Source organism: Triticum urartu, chromosome 1 (genome assembly GCF_003073215.2).
Source record: "Triticum urartu cultivar G1812 chromosome 1, Tu2.1, whole genome shotgun sequence".
Lineage (NCBI taxonomy): Eukaryota > Viridiplantae > Streptophyta > Magnoliopsida > Poales > Poaceae > Triticum > Triticum urartu.
In genome coordinates this window covers 266,182,696-266,199,117 of record NC_053022.1, presented here as the reverse complement: position 1 = coordinate 266,199,117, position 16,422 = coordinate 266,182,696, and positions in this window count along the sequence as shown.

The following is a 16,422-nucleotide window of genomic DNA, read 5'->3' as shown; positions in this document are numbered from 1 at the left end:
CATCGCGTTTTATGATACGGAGCCGCCGCCAAGCCCTAAAACCTCTCGGGAGGGCTGATCTGGAGTCCGTTCGGGGCTACAGAGAGGGCAATCCGTCGCCACCGTCATCATCAACCATCCTCCATCACCAATTTCATGATGCTCACCGCCGTGCGTGAGTAATTTCATTGTAGGCTTGCTGGACGGTGATGGGTTGGATGGGATCTATCATGTAATCGAGTTAGTTTTGTTAGGGTTTGATCCCTAGTATCCACTATGTTCTGAGATTGATGTTGCTATGACTTTGCTATGCTTAATGCTTGTCACTAGGGCTCGAGTGCCATCATTTCAGATCTGAACCTATTATGTTTTCATCAATATATGAGAGTTCTTGATCCTATCTTGCAAGTCTATAGTCACCTATTATGTGTTATGATCCATTAACCCCGAAGTGACAATAATCGGGATACTTACCGGTGATGACCGTAGTTTGAGGAGTTCATGTATTTACTATGTGTCAATGCTTTGTTTCGGTACTCTATTAAAAGGAGGACTTAGTATCCCTTAGTTTCCGTAAGGACCCCGCTGCCACGGGAGGGTAGGACAAAAGATGTCATGCAAGTTCTTTTCCATAAGCACGTATGACTATATTCAGAATACATGCCTACATTATATCAATGAACTGGAGCTAGTTCTGTGTCACCCTAGGTTATGATTGTTACATGATGAACCGCGTCCGGCATAATTCTCCATCACCGATCCATTGCCTACGAGCTTTCCATATATTGTTCTTCGCTTATTTACTTTTCCGTTGCTATTGCTATCATCACTACAAAACACCAAAAACATTACTTTTGCTACTGTTACTTTTTGCTACCGTTACCACTACTATCATATTACTTTGCTACTAAACACTTTGCTACAGATACTAAGTTTCCAGGTGTGGTTGAATTGACAACTCAGCTGCTAATACTTGAGAATATTCTTTGGCTCCCCTTGTGTTGAATCAATAAATTTTGGTTGAATACTTTACCCTCGAAAACTGTTGCGATCCCCTATACTTGTGGGTTATTAGGTGACACAGAACTAGCTCCAGTTCATCAATGTAATGTAGGCATGTATTCCTAATAGTCATACGTGCTTATGGAAAAGAACTTGCATGACATCTTTTTTCCTACCCTCCCGTGGCAGCGGGGTCCTATTGGAAGCTAAGGGATATTAAGGCCTCCTTTTAATAGAGTACCGGACCAAAGCATTAACACTTAGTGAATACATGAACTCCTCAAACTACAGTCATCACCGGGAGTGGTCCCAATTAGTGTCACTTCGGGGTTACCGGATCATAACACATAGTAGGTGACTATTGACTTGCAAGATAGGATCAAGAACTCACATACATTCATGAAAGCATAATAGGTTCAGATCTGAAATCATGGCACTCGGGCCCTAGTGACAAGCATTAAGCATAGCAAAGTCATAGCAACATCAATCTCAGAACATAATGGATACTAGGGATCAAACCCTAACAAAACTAACTCGATTACATGATAAATCTCATCCAACCCATCACCGTCCAGCAAGCCTAAGATGGAATTACTCACGCACGGTGGTGAGCATCATGAAATTGGTGATGGAGGAAGGTTGATGATGACGACGGCGATGGATTCCCCTCTCTGAAACCCCGAATGGACTCCAGATCATCCCTCCCGAGAGAGATTAGGGCTTGGCGACGGCTCCGTATCATAAAACACGATGAATCCTTCTCCCTGATTTTTTCTCCCCGAACATGAATATATAGAGTTGGAGTTGAGGTCGGTGGAGCCTTAGGGGCCCACGAGACAAGGGGCGTGCCCCCCACCCTCATGGACAGGGTGTGGGCCCCCTGGTGTTGATTCTTTCGCTAGTATTTTTTATAAATTTCAAAAATATTCTTCGTGAAGTTTCAGGTCATTCCGAGAACTTTAATTTCTTCACAAAAATAACAATATGGCAATTCTGCTGAAAACAACATCAGTCCGGGTTTGTTCCATTCAAATCATGCAAGTTAGAGTCCAAACCAAGATCAAAAGTGTTTGAAAAAGTAGATACGATGGAGACGTATCACCTGGCAACATGTCTATATGATTTCTTATGGGCGGTAGTTCCGGCCATAAGATGGCATTAAACGCCAGCCTCCTAAGCAAAGGCGTCAACTTGAGCCCTGAGTTACAGCTCTAGAACGAACATGACGTTCAATGTTGGATGCATATCTGTGTATGAAACAAAATCACTTTAGCTATACTTCAATCACCTAAAAAGGTTAATTAGGGCCAGTCGATATTTTTTCAAAATGCACACACGCGTACACTACCACATGCATATTACAGAAAACTAAATGCTAGATCATGCAGCTGCACGCTTTTGTTGTGGCTGGCGCGCTACACGACAAAAAAGTACATGCTATTGTCTCTCGCCTCTCTCTCTCTGATATATGGTCCCTAATACACAACCACAGAAAGGAATTAACGCACAGGAAAAGCACCTGGTTCACCCTATCTTAGTGCACTTCCCATTATGTGATTTCCTAGTAAGATCTCACGTTGCATGCATTTAATTTGTGTTTCAAGATTTTAAAAAGCTATAACTTTTAAATTGATCATCGAAATTAAGATATTTTTTCACGGCTATGTTCCTGATTGCAGCTTGAATTACGTCGGTATTTCCCCAAAGAGAAAGGGATGATGCAGCAAAATGACGGTAGATATTTCCCTGAGTAATGAGACCAAGGTTATCGAACTAGTAGGAGAACCAGCAACACTACGTAAACAGTACCTGCACACAAAGAACAAATACTTGCAACCTGATGTGTTAAAGGGGTTGTCAATCCCTTTGGGTAACGGTGCCAGAAATTGTCGAGTTGACGGGATAAAAATATGATAGATTGGATAAATAGATCTTGAATAAATGCAAAGTAAAATAAAGTGTGGCAAGATATTTTTGTGTTTTTGGAAATATAGATCTGAAAATAAAATCGAATAAAAATAGATCTCGAAGGCAAATATAATAAAGAAGAGACCCGGGGGCCGTAGATTTCACTAGTGGCTTCTCTCGAGAAAATAGCATACGGTGGGTAAACAAATTACTGTCGGGCAATTGATAGAAATTCAAATAATCATGATGATATCCAGGCAATGGTCATTATATAGGCATCACATTCAAGATTAGTAGACCAACTCCTGCCTGCATCTACTACTATTACTCCACACATCAACAGCTATCCAGCATGCATCTAGTGTATTAAGTTCATGGAGAAACAGAGTAATGCAATAAGAACGATGACATGATGTAGACAAGATCTATTTATATAGAAATAGACCTCATCTTGGTTAGTCCCCAAAAATGATATAAAGTTGCTATAAAATGATTGTAAAACATGCAAGAATGATAATATAATAGCATGGAACAATCAAAAATTATAGATACGTTGGAGACGTATCAGTTCCCCGCAATGAGCTCTTCAAAACTAGGTCCCATATGAGTATGTTTTGATTAATGTTTTATATGATCAACTTTAGTGCTATAGGAAAGCAACTTACTGTTAATCTGTGTAGGATGACTGTTTGTCATCAAAAATCCCTTCGAAGTTAGCTATCATGACTACCAAGTTAACTAACTTCACCTCTAAGTTTCCTACCACAACTAGTTTAGTTTTGCCTCAAAGTTGATGGTATTTCGAGATAGGCTAACATTTATCCTAAGTTGCTTGCATAACTAGAGAGTATCTTAACATCATCCTTAGTTGCATAATAACTTTTCAGTATGGTAAGCAACTTAGTTTCATAGATATACAACTCAACAACACTTATGGACAACTTTTCAAAGTATTGTAGGCAACTAAAACAGTAATGGTAAGCAACTAAGAATCACCGACAGGCAACTTCAGAGTGTTTGTAGGCAACTTAGAAAAACAATAATAAGCAACGTCACAATATTTCTAGGAAACTAATTTGCAAAGTTAGGCAATTGAGTAGCAATGGTATGCAACTGGGCGTCAATGGTAGACAAATCATAGTATTTATAGGCAACTAAGCAGCAACAATAGGCAACTTATTGCCAATAGCAGGCAACTGGGCATCAATGGTAGGTAATTTCATAATATTTATAGGCAACCGAGCATCAACCGTAGGCAATTGAGCAGCCATAATAGGCACGTTGGGATAATGTTGCCAAAATTCACATGTACACATAATGAAGTGAAGTTGCTTGCATGTAGCACTAAAGTTGCATCATGTTTTCATGTGAGTTTCTTGGCTTGATACAAACCAACCTAATAGGCAGTCCGACTAGGACAAAAAAAGGAGTTTGCTTCCCTATAAGTACTAATTAGAGGCACTCTAGTCAATTGATAGTCATGGTAAGAAACTTATAAAGACTCCTCGCTGACTGGTAGTCATACTATAAGGCATAAAAAGGAGTTGCTTCCGTAACATCCAAAGTTGCTCTACAAAACTTTGTCGAAATCTATCCATATGGGATCTAGTTTTGAAGAACTCATCATGAGAAACCCAACGATGAAAGCGGAATTGGATTTTGATGCTTGAACCAAAAGTTATAGCTTTTAAGACTTTTTGAACCACAAATAAATGCACATGGTGACAGGATCTAGGTAAATTTCATCGGTAGCCCTGTGCGCTGTGAGATGTGGCTAGACAGTTTTCGAGTATAGACAACATGACACGGTGTCATGTACTTACTATATACGGGAGTGAGCTCCAAACAACGAACGAGTGCAGTGGCACTCCCTAGTCACGTCCTTATAAAAAGCACAATTTCTATATAAATTATGTGCAAAGTTTCTATTATTTGTTATTTTTATTTTCTTTCTTCCTCAAGGATAATAGCAATGACACTAATTGAATCTTCCTTAAAAAATTTATTTTGATTTTGTTTTAGTTTCTATTTTATTTCCTTTCTTCTTTAAGGGTAATATCAATGCTAATAATTCATTACTTATTATGAAACCTTTTTTGGGCGAAATTGCAATATTATATACTTATTCGTGCATATTATAAAAATGCAATTGCTATATAAAATGTGTGCAATTTGTTTATTTGTTTTCATTTGCTTTCTTCTTAAAGGGTAATACCAATGTCACTAATTCTTTTTTTTCTTAGAAAAATACAATATTCTTTTTGTTTTTTGTTTTATTTACTCTCTTCTTTATGGGTAATACTAATCTATTTTATTTCTTCTTAGAACTTCCTTTTTGCAAAAATTCCTCTATTATATGTTTATCCTAACATATTGTAAACACTCGTAATTTCTGTGTAAATTGCGTGCAAATTTAATCATTATTTGTTCTATTTTTTAAATGGGTAATGCCAATGCAACTAATTCTTTATTACTTAGAAAACTTCATTACTTTATGTTTTTAGTTTTTACTTCGTTTTGTTTCTTTTTTTCAGGGTAATACCCATGCCACTAAGTCATTACCTCTCAGGAAAAACTGTTTTTCCCTGAAAATTTCACTATTATACACTTAATCTTGCATATTATAAAAAGCACAATTCCTGTGTAAATTTTTCATTTTCTTTTTCCTTAAAGGGAATTTATTCTTTAATGTGACACAAGTATTAGAATTGCAGTCGACTGGCCCTTTTTTCCTTTTGGTTATTGGGTTAACAACTCATAGTAATTAAAGCAAGGGTTATTAAAAAACTATGATATTCTAAGAACACTTAAAAAAATACTTTGCTAACAAACATGCCATTAAGGACAGGGACAGTAAAACTGAACCTAAAGGGAGCTCTCTCACGCCCTCAACGATTTCTGCCGTCGGATTACCCATTTAGATCGTTTATGGCCGTTAGATCCATTGTTTAACACCAGTTTACCACGACCGGGCCAGCTGTCCTGATGCGCATCTATTCTGGAGTCTTTTTTGAAGGCATGTCGTTCACTGGGCTTCAATGGCCCATTATCTAACTCACAAAACTACACAGGAATCGATACTTCGTTGGCCCATTTATCATCGGCCGAGACCAAGCCGAGGCGAGGCGACGCTAGCGAACGAACCGGCGGTCCGGGAATCCAGTGGAGGCCAGACGCGCGAGGGATCCAGCGCTCGAGGTAGCCGATGCGACGCGGGCGAGGGAACCGGCGGTCCTGGGGATCCAGAATCACACCCCATTAATCCCCATTAATGGCAATTGGTGTGCGCCACTTGCAGGTCAGTTTCCATGACGATTCATGATCCATGTGCGTTCATATAATCTCCCTTGTCCTGCCCCTCCTTCCCCACTCGACTCCTTCGATAGAATCGTCCCCGGCAAGCATGGTTGACATTAGCTCACTAATTCTTCTTCCTGTTTTGCCAGTTTTCCCTCGTTGCTTCATCCACTATTTTCACCAAATCTTCATCGAATTTAAGAATTTATTTTTGTTGATGTTCTTCTATTTCCAAATGAATGCGGGTTAATTCTCTAGCTAGGTTCTGCTAGGATGGTTGGTTTGAAGGTGAGCTACTTCTTTGAACTTTAATGATTTGTTTTTTGACAATATTATGTTTGGATGCCCACATCTCCAAATTGCTTAAAGTACTTATGGTTACTTTGTGAGATTATCTTTCAGTTTCTCAAAATGCTAATGATTATGAAAGCAGGAACAATTTACATGGATTTTGGGAAGGTTCACTGCAGGATTAAGCAAGGTCTGTACGCCATATCTAAATCTTCTGCACCACCTGTTCGGTGTGTGTTTGCGCGCACACGCTGCTTGATCAAATGTTCTCTTTGTTCATTATGTTGTACCACAACCAGCAAAGCAGTGGCATAATGACATAGTTGTGATAATTTCCTCGGTTTTAGCTGTTCGCATTAGTATTCCCACAAGTTTCATTATCTTGTTTGATTGCTTCATGTACTCCCTCCATTTTTATATACAAGGCCACTATTAAAATAACAATTTGCATATATACAAGGCCACCAACACTAATCGATGCAATATTAATGGTGTTTGCCTCGTAGTACTAGTCAAGGAGGACATTAACTAGCCCTTGCATGCATGCGGGAGTGAGAGCATTGGCTTGATGTGCATGAAAAAGAAGAATACACATTAATTTACACGGCAAACAAGGAGACAAGCTGTCTTACAACATTGACTTAGAAGACATTAACTTTTGCCTTGGTACCTGTAATATGGGTTTATGGCCTTGTATACAAAAATGGAGGGAGTACTTTCATGAGCTGTAGCTAATGTCAGTGGAGACATGTTTCTTTACCCCATGTTGTTGCCATTTCTGAAGTTATTTGCTCTTTTTAATCGAGGCAGTAAAGTGGTTTTCATGTTTTGTTAGTGTGTATGTGCATAAAAATCAAGAATCCGATTACCAACTGAATCGAAACTGAAGAAACTACATTCTCTTGCCTAATATTACTGTTGCTGTCAATACTCGATACTAAAAACTTTGAAAGGACATTTGAGTCCTGCTTTTGGCTTCTTATTGACTGATTATGATAGACCTACAACTACCTCGAAATCTGAATCTGTTGTCAAGTATTTGTTCAATTAAGTTTTGTTCTACTTTCTCCTTCTTGTACCGACTAACTTACATCAACCCATACACATAAACCCCTGCTCCCTGGTGGTCAGAGATGAACCCCTAACTCCTCTTGTGATGCTCATGCATCATGTCTGCTGCTTGCAGCACCAACTGCTCAGAGGGTTCTTTGTCAGCCAAACTGATAAATCTACATTCTCATGCCTAATATTACTGTTGTTATCAGTACTTGATACTAAAAAGTTTGAAAGGGCATTTTGAGTGCTGCTTTTGGCTACTTCTTGGTTGATTATTATAGACCTGCAACTGCCTCTAAATCTGAATCAGTTGCCAAGTATTTTTTTCATTTAATTTTTGGTTCTGCTTTCTCCTTCTTGTAGCTACTAACTTACATCATCAACCCATACACCTAAACCGCAGCTCCTTCGTCAGAGATGAAACCCTAACAGCCTAACTCCTTTCGCGATGTCCACGCATCATGGCTGATGCTTGCAGCACCAACTGCTCAGCGGCTTCTTTGTTAGCCTTCATTCCCCTTTCCTTGCTATAGATATGTAACGAACCGGAGAGGAGGGGATCGGAAGTAGGTGAGGGAGAGCGAGAGAGAGACTTGGAGAGGAAGAAGGGGAAATGCTTCCCGAGGAAGGATTAGGTGAGTGACAGTATGTTACATCGCATGCCCTGCCACAGGCGGTTGGCTGCCCTTTTTATCATTCCCTCGCTCACACTCACGCACACTTTCAGCTGGGGCCCGATCCTTGCCACGTCACACTGGACAAGTGGCGGAAAAGTGGCCAGGTGTGACATTCTCCCCCCCCCCTTGAGCGCGAGCTCCCTCTTCAGTGCTGCTGTCTTCGTCGTCCCAGATGAGTGTAGTTGGAAAGCGTTGCCGGAGGGTGTCGAAGTCCTCCCATGTCGAAGTTGCAGTAGCGGAGTTCCCCCATTGAACCCTGATCTGGATGACTGGGGCATTGCCTTTCTTCATCATGCGTCGCTCCAGGATGCACGTGGGTGCCGTGGTCGCCACGGACAGATCAGGCACCCGTGGAAGTTCTGCGTACACCGGTGTGTAATCCGGCGTGAACGGCTTCAATTGCGAGACGTGGAAGACCGGGTGCACGCGGCTGGATTCCGGCAGGTCGAGCTTGTACGCCATGAGCCCGATGCGCGCGATGACGGTGTAGGGCCCGAAGAACTTGTAGGCGAGCTTGGCGCAGGGCCGACTGACGACGGACTGCTGGACGTAAGGCTGCAGCTTCAGGAGTACCTGCTCACCCACCTGGAACTGGCGCTCGGTGCGATTGCGATCCGCCTGCTTCTTGCAGCGCTTCTGGGCGCGCTCCAACTGGGCGTGTATGTGCGCGGTGTGCGCCGCCCAGTCCAGGTCGTCACTGGTGGGCGCGTCGTTTGGCCAGGCTGCCATGGCCCCCAGGTTGGCCTCCTTCCCGTACAACGCCTTGAACGGAGTGCAGTTGAGCAAAGAATGGAAGGTCGAGTTGTACCAGAACTCCGCCATGGGCAGCCAGCGACGCCACTTGCCCGGAGTGTCGTGCACCGCGCACCGGAGGTACATCTCCATGCACTGGTTCACCCGTTCGCTCTGGCCATCGGTCTGCGGGTGGTAGGCGGTGGAGTACAGCAGCTTCGTGCCGGCTCCGGCGAGCAGCTCCCGCCAGAGGTTGCTGGTGAAGACCTTGTCGCGGTTGGAGACGATCGAGGTGGGCACCCCGTGCAGCTTGACCACGTTGTCCCAGAATGCGCGTGCCACCTACGTCGCATGGAAGGGGTGCCGAAGCGGAATGAAATGGGCGAACTTGGTGAAGCGGTCCACCACGACCATGATCGTGTCGAAGCCGTCCGAAGGCGGCAGCCCCTCCACGAAATCCATGGTGAGGTCTTCCCAGGGCGCGGACGGAATGGGCAGCGGCGCCAAGAGTCCGGCAGGCTTGGTGTGCTCGTGCTTGGCCTGCTGGCAAGTCACGCACTGTTGCACGAACTCCTCGGTGTCGCGCTTGAGTCCCCGCCACTCGAAGTGCTTGCGCACGCGCTAGTATGTTGCTGTGACGCCGGAGTGGCCGCCGACCGCGCTATTGTGGAGCGTGGCGATGAGCTTGGTGCGGAGCGCAGTGTTGGCGCAAATCCACAGGCGGCCACTGCGACGGATGACGCCGTGGTGAAGTTCGTAGCCGTCGTCATCGGGGCTGGTGATGGCGAGTTTTTGCAGTCGATCCTGGGCGTCCGGGTCGGTGGAGTAGGAGTTGAGCACCTCCTGAATCCAAGCCGGCTGGCACGCCGAGAGTGCGGCCAGGTTGAGTTGTTTGCCCACGCGGGACAAGGCATCAGCCGCGCCGTTGTCGAGTCCACGCTTGTACTCAAAGCGGAACTGCAGCCCGACAAGTTTCGCCATGGCCTTGCGCTGCAGCTCGGTCTCGAGGTGTTGCTCCCCCAAGTTGCAGAGCGACTTGTGGTTAGTGAGGATGTCGAAGGGGCCGCGCTGCAAGTAGGGGCGCCACTTGTCGATTGCCATCATCACTGCCAAGAACTCCTTCTCGTACGTTGAGAGCTTCTGGTTGCGCACTCCGAGCGCCTTGCTGAAGAATGCGACCGGATGGCCCTCCTGCACCAGCACAGCCCCGACGCCCGTGTCACAGGCATCGGTCTCGATGGAGAACGGCTTGGCGAAATTGGGCAGGGCGAGCACTAGCGTCGTCGTCGTCGCGATCTTGAGCCGTTCGAACGCCGCTTGCGCCTGCTCGCTCCAGGCGAAGCCTTTCTTCGTGAGGAGCTGCGTGAGGGGCTTGGCAATGATGCCGTAGTGCGGCACAAACTTCCTGTAGTAGCCGGTGAGCCCCAGGAACCCGCGCAGCTCGGTGGCGTTCGTTGGCGTTGGCCACTGTTCCATGGCCTGCGTCTTGTCCTTGTCCGTGGCCACGCCCTCCTTGGAGATGACGTGCCCCAAGTAGTCGATGTGGTCGTAGGCGAAACTGCACTTGCTCTCCTTGACGAACAGTTGATGCGCCCGCAACAACTCGAAGACGATCCGGAGGTGCTCGATGTGCTCTTCCATAGTTTCACTGAACACAAGGATGTCGTCAAGAAAAATGATCACAAATTTGCGCACATACTTACTGAATATGGCGTTCATGAGGCATTGGAAAGTCGCCGGGGCGTTCGTCGGGCCGAACGGCATGACCCTGAACTGGAAATGCCCGTGATGCGTTTTGAATGCGGTCTTGGCCTCGTCCTCTTCGCGCATACGAATTTGGTGGTACCCTGCGCGGAGGTCCAGCTTGGAGAAGACTGCTGCGCCTGCCAGTTCATCAAGGAGCTCGTCGACAATCAGGAGCGGGAACTTGTTTTTGATCGTGGCATCATTCAGGCGACGGTAGTCGACGCAAAACCTTCAGGTCCATCCTTCTTCTTGACCAACAGGACCGGCACGGCGTACAGACTGACGCTGTGCGTGATGATGCCAGCGTCGAGCATTTCTTTGACCTGGCGCTCGATTTCGTCCTTCTGCAGCGGCGAGTAGCGGTACGGGCGAGTGTTGGCGGGGACTGCACCTTCCACCAGTGTGACGGTGTGGTCATACTGGCGATGGGGTGGCAGGCCCTGAGGGGCGGCGAAGACGTCGACGGATTCCTCCAGGAGATCGGCGAGGGGCGTCTGGCTGGCGTATTTGCGCCGTGGAGGCGGTGCGCGCCCGCATGTGTCCACCATGGCCATGGCCCAGACGTCGTTGCCCACGATCATCTTGCGCAGCTCATCGGGTTTGATCGCCTTAAGGGTGGTGGACGCCTTGGTGGGCGCGCCCCGGAGCGTCACCTCTTCGCCATCGTGTGTGAACTTGACCCACTTGTCTTGCCAGTGGCATGTCATGGGGCTGTGCTGGGCAAGCCAGTCCATGCCCAGAATGCCATCGTACGCGCCAATGTCCAGCTCACGCATCGGGGTGGCAAACGTGTCCCCTGCATCCACCACTTGAGCTCGGGGACGACGCGGTTGCAGGAGAGGCGGTCACCGTTGGCGACGCGCACGTCCACCCGCGGCATTTCTTCTGTCGCCAGCCCGAGGTGATCGATGAAGGACTTGTTGACGAAGCTATGCGAGCTGCCTGAATCAAGGACCAGCAGCATGGCCTGGTTGCCCACCAGTGCGCGCAGGCGGATCGACGTCGCCGACTCGGTGCCGTCCAGCGCGTGCGACGAGAGGAGGCAGCACTCCGGAGCGTCCCCAGCAGGAGCGGGCGGCTGTGCGACCGGTCCGGGGTCGTCGAGGAGTTGCAGCGCGTGGATGGTGTCGTCGGAGAGCACCTCCCCGTGATCGCCGACACTGATGGTAAGCAGCTGGGCAGGCTGTGCGCACCTGTGCTCCCGCGAGTATCTGTCGCCGCACTTGAAGCATAATAGTCGCGGAGCTGCCGCTCGCGCGCGTAGTCGTCCGTGGGGGCGCGGTTGGGCGCGGCCGCCCGGGGTTGTGGTGGAGCCACCGCCGGTGGAGGTCGCCCCGATGGTGTGATGCGTGGGCGCGTGCGCGTCGAGCCCAGCTCCTCCTCTTGAATACGCGCCAACACTGACGCCCTGGTGATGCTCGAGGGCGCCTGCAGACGGACCGGGGCGCGTAGCTCATCCTTCAGGCCCAGGATGAACTGGGTGACGAAGAACTTAGTGTTGATGGACGGGTCGAGTGCGAGCAGGTGGTACATCTGCTCATCAAACGCCGTACGGTACTCGGCGACCGTGGTGGTCTGTCGGAGTTGAAGCAGCTTGTGCATGACCACCTCGAACTCGTCGGCACCGAACTCCTCGAGCACGGCCGACGTGAAGACCTCCCAGGTGATGCCGCGATGTGTTTGCCGAAATGCTTGCAGCCAGTGCGCTGCTTGGCCTTTCGATATACAGCGCCGCAGTGGCCACCCAGTTGTGTGGTGCGACCTTGTAGAGCTCGAAGTACGCCAGACAGCGATCCAGCCACAGGTATGGGGCGGAGCCATCGAACCGAGGGAAGTCGTGCTTTGGTGGCTTGTGGTAGTCGTTGCCGTAGTGGCCCGCTGTTGGGGAGGGCGCGGCAGCCGGGGCCACGAATCCGCCCTGTGGAGGCACCGGAATCAGCGGAGGTCGATGATCCCCGAGACGCGCGTGAGCGGTCGCCGGGCGGCCCTGTTCGGTGGCCACGCGCGGCGAGTGTGGGGGCGGCGGTGGCGGTGACGGTGGTGGTGGTTGGTGCAGCACGGTGGTGACCGACCCCGACGGCGTCGCCGGGCCTTCCACCGTCTTGCGAGTTGCGTCGACGTCGGCCTGCGTCAGATCGATCTGCCGGGCGAGGCCGCGCACATCCTGAGAGATCTGCGCATTGAAGGCGGCCTGAATCTCGATCTACTTGTCCTAGACTGCCTTCTGCTCGTCCATCTTGGCGAGGAGGGACTCGAGCATCTTGGTGATGTTGCTGTTTCCTTCGTCCATGGCGGCCAGAACCTGACGCGTCTCCGCCGAAGCTTTGGAGGGCGCCATCGCCGTGTGTGGAGGAGATCGAACCCCGCGACGGATTTTGGGTGCGCTTGCCGAAGCAGCACACACCGGCACGGTGGATGTTACCGATCTGCAACCAGCATGGTGGGGAGAAATTTTTCTGGGCGATTTGGCTCTGATTACCAACTGTAACTAACCGGAGAGGAGAGGATCGGAAGTAGGTGAGGGAGAGCGAGAGAGAGACTTGGAGAGGAAGAAGGGGAAATGCTTCCCGAGGAAGGATTAGGTGAGTGACAGTCTGTTACATCGCATGCCTTGCCACAGGCGGCTGGTTGCCCTTTTATCATTCCCTCGCTCACACTCACGCACACTTTCAACTGGGCCCGATCCTTGCCACGTCACACTGGACAAGTGGCGGACAAGTGGCCAGGTGTGACATAGATAGTGGATGATCTAGTGAGGAGCCCAGTTGAATATGTGAAATAGATGTATTACATGTTCTGCCACCGTTAATTTTTTCTGACTTCAAGACGCTTTGCAGAAACATCAAAGAGTGATGATTTTTGAGTAGACACCTAGATATGACCCTACAGCCCCTCAAGAAAGAAGATATGGCCCTACATCTCCTTAAAAAAAGATACGACCCTACGGGGACTGAGAATTTTTCTATCCCTAACAAGTGATGCTGTAACCACTAATTGATAAATTGTAAACTAGATGTGTATGTAGTAGATTAAGTAAAAAAAGTGTGCATTATGATCAAAATTTCAAATAATCAACAAAGTACAATTAATAAGAGAAACCAAGATGCCCAAGGTTACTTCCATGCATGCTTATGCTTTCAGTGCTTAAAGAGGTCTTTCAAGGCTAATTGGATGTCGCCTTCAGAGTTGCTTGTGTTGTCAATAAACTCCTAGCATATTAGAACACATTTTCTCGGGCTTTGATGATTTATCTTACAGTAGACATTTGGTATATGTTTGTTGTATATATTTATAGAAATTCCTTCTATTCTACTAGAAAAATGGACGAGCGTGGCAACATAGCGCCTGGATGCTCTCTGAGAGATTATAGAGCACTAAAATTGTGATTTCGCAAGATGTGATTTCCGGAAAACAAATACTGCCATTCTTGTGTGGGAATCAATTATACTACTTAATTATTACTAATAATATTATATCACAATATATCTACCAATTTTGCTAGAGTAAAATGGCTATAATATCATTCCATCTATTATTAAGATTATAGCGTCAAACTAGACGAGCGCAGCAACGCGCGCCTTTAACGATCTAGTAGTTATTTATGATAGGGTGCAGTTGTGTGGTTGGAAGGAAGTGTGTCTCTCTGTAAAAAAATGTTAGGCAGCAATCTTCCTCGTAGGTGTAGCAGTTTTAGGCAAACACTCCCAACTTTTCCAAACACGTACGCATGTACCAGAGGGTGACTGTGGTCAGCTTGGAGCAATCTCAGGTGAGAGCATGTCCTAGCAATCTTCCTGTACACACGCATTATCAGCTCGTACCATACACCAATTAAAGTAGTTGGACGTCTCTTTCAGAGACCTAGAGTACATATGCCCAACTACCCATTGTACGGATAATGCTTCCGTGCCTTAAGCACCTGTCTTTGTATTTATGAAATGTGAATTCAACAGTTGGCTGGTATATATATCAGTTATTCAAAGACAGATATCTTTAAGGCACCGAAGCTACGTCCCCGTTGCATAAAGCCAACCACAGGTTCTGCGACACAACGGCCCCAAAGAAACCTGGCTAATACACAAATTGACGAAAACAAAGTTATGGTCTGCGTTTAGTCGATTGTCTTATGAGCAACTTTATTGAGGCGACCCATTTCGTCGATCGTCCTTCGTTTGGGTCAGCTTTAACAAAAAAGTTGCCCCAATGCGCCGACCCAAACGGACACATGTTCGCTTTTGTCCTCCTGTCGTCTCATTTCCGGTTCATTTTTGAGCTGGTTTTGTGTCGACGCGGACACAAGACCGACGCGCGCGCTCGCCCTCTCTTCTCTTCGGCCCCGTTGCGGTGGCACATTGGCCTTTTCCCATCCAACAGCACACCTTCGCCCGCCTGTTTCATCGCCGACGCCGCTGGCCATTTTTTCCGATAAAAAAAAAGGATACATAGATAGTTCTAGTATAGACAGATAAAAGATAAGATTAACTACTCATTGTTTTTTGACTCCGACTCAGTAATGTCCTCCTCCGACATCTGAATGTAGGCGTCAGCATACCACTCGTTCTCAGAGTCCCAGGACGATGCTTCTCCTAGCTTCAGGTTCAATTGAGCGTCCTGCTTCTGCGCACGCTTGTCCTCCCGATAGGCGGCTCGCTCCGTCCTCCTCGCCTCCCTCTCCGTCCTCCTTTGCTTGTAGAACTGACGCTCGTCGACGATGTCCTGCGGGAAGCGTTCGCACCACACCACCATGGCTTCCACGTCCATCTTGGCGATGGCGAGGCAACGCTGCCGCCTCCGGTGGTCACGACGATCCTTGTCGGTGAAAAGCCGCGGGAGAGGCGCGAGATCCTGCGCCCACTGGCTCGACACGTCGGGAAAATTCATCTCCCGGCGAGGCCTCAGGAGGCGTCATGCCGCCGCGTCGTGCGCGCGGGCCGCCTCCTCTGCGGTGTCGAAGGTGCCGAGAATGAGGCGTTTCTCGCCAAACCAGATCTCAGAGGACAAGGCGCCGGAGCGGCGCTCGCGGACTCCGCGAAAGCGCCCAGACAGCGCATCGACATGGTGGCGCAGAGGCGGCGAGGCTAGTGAGAGGGGGCGAGACGAGTGGGCGGTGGACAGAGTGTGGAGGGAGCGCCTTCTTAATAACGAGCGCCGGCGCGCGAACCTTTCCCGCGTGGTGGAGCGCCAAAACCAGCGCGCGCTAGGCCGACTTTTCCCTGCGCGTGCGAACCTTTCCCGCTCGCTAGAGCGCCAAAACCAGGGCGACAACATGGCCGCTGGCATGATCTATGCGTGCGGTCATGAAATGGGTCGACGCGTTGGGCGCACTGCCGACCCAAATCTAAAAGAGGGCGGACGCAGGGCGGGCGGCCGACCCAAACGAACAAAAAGCGGACAATAGCGTCGTCTATTTGGGTCATCCCGTTGTAGTTTCTCTAACTAGCCCCACCAAAAATTAGAGGTGGTCATAAAGGTAGAATATGCGTGTGTGCATTCATAAGATGAGTGTATGCACATATATATGAGCGCTTGTATCTATAATGTTAAAAAAACCAGTACACCAAAAATTAGCTTGGGTGCTGGGTTGGGCGCAGCGCATCATTTATTTTGCATTCATATTTCTTTCTACACACATAAAATGTGTCATTATTTATGTTGGTGTATTATTTTCTATTATCTCCGTTAATGTTAAAAATTATATTACATTTTGGGATGAAGGGAGTGGTTTATACTACCC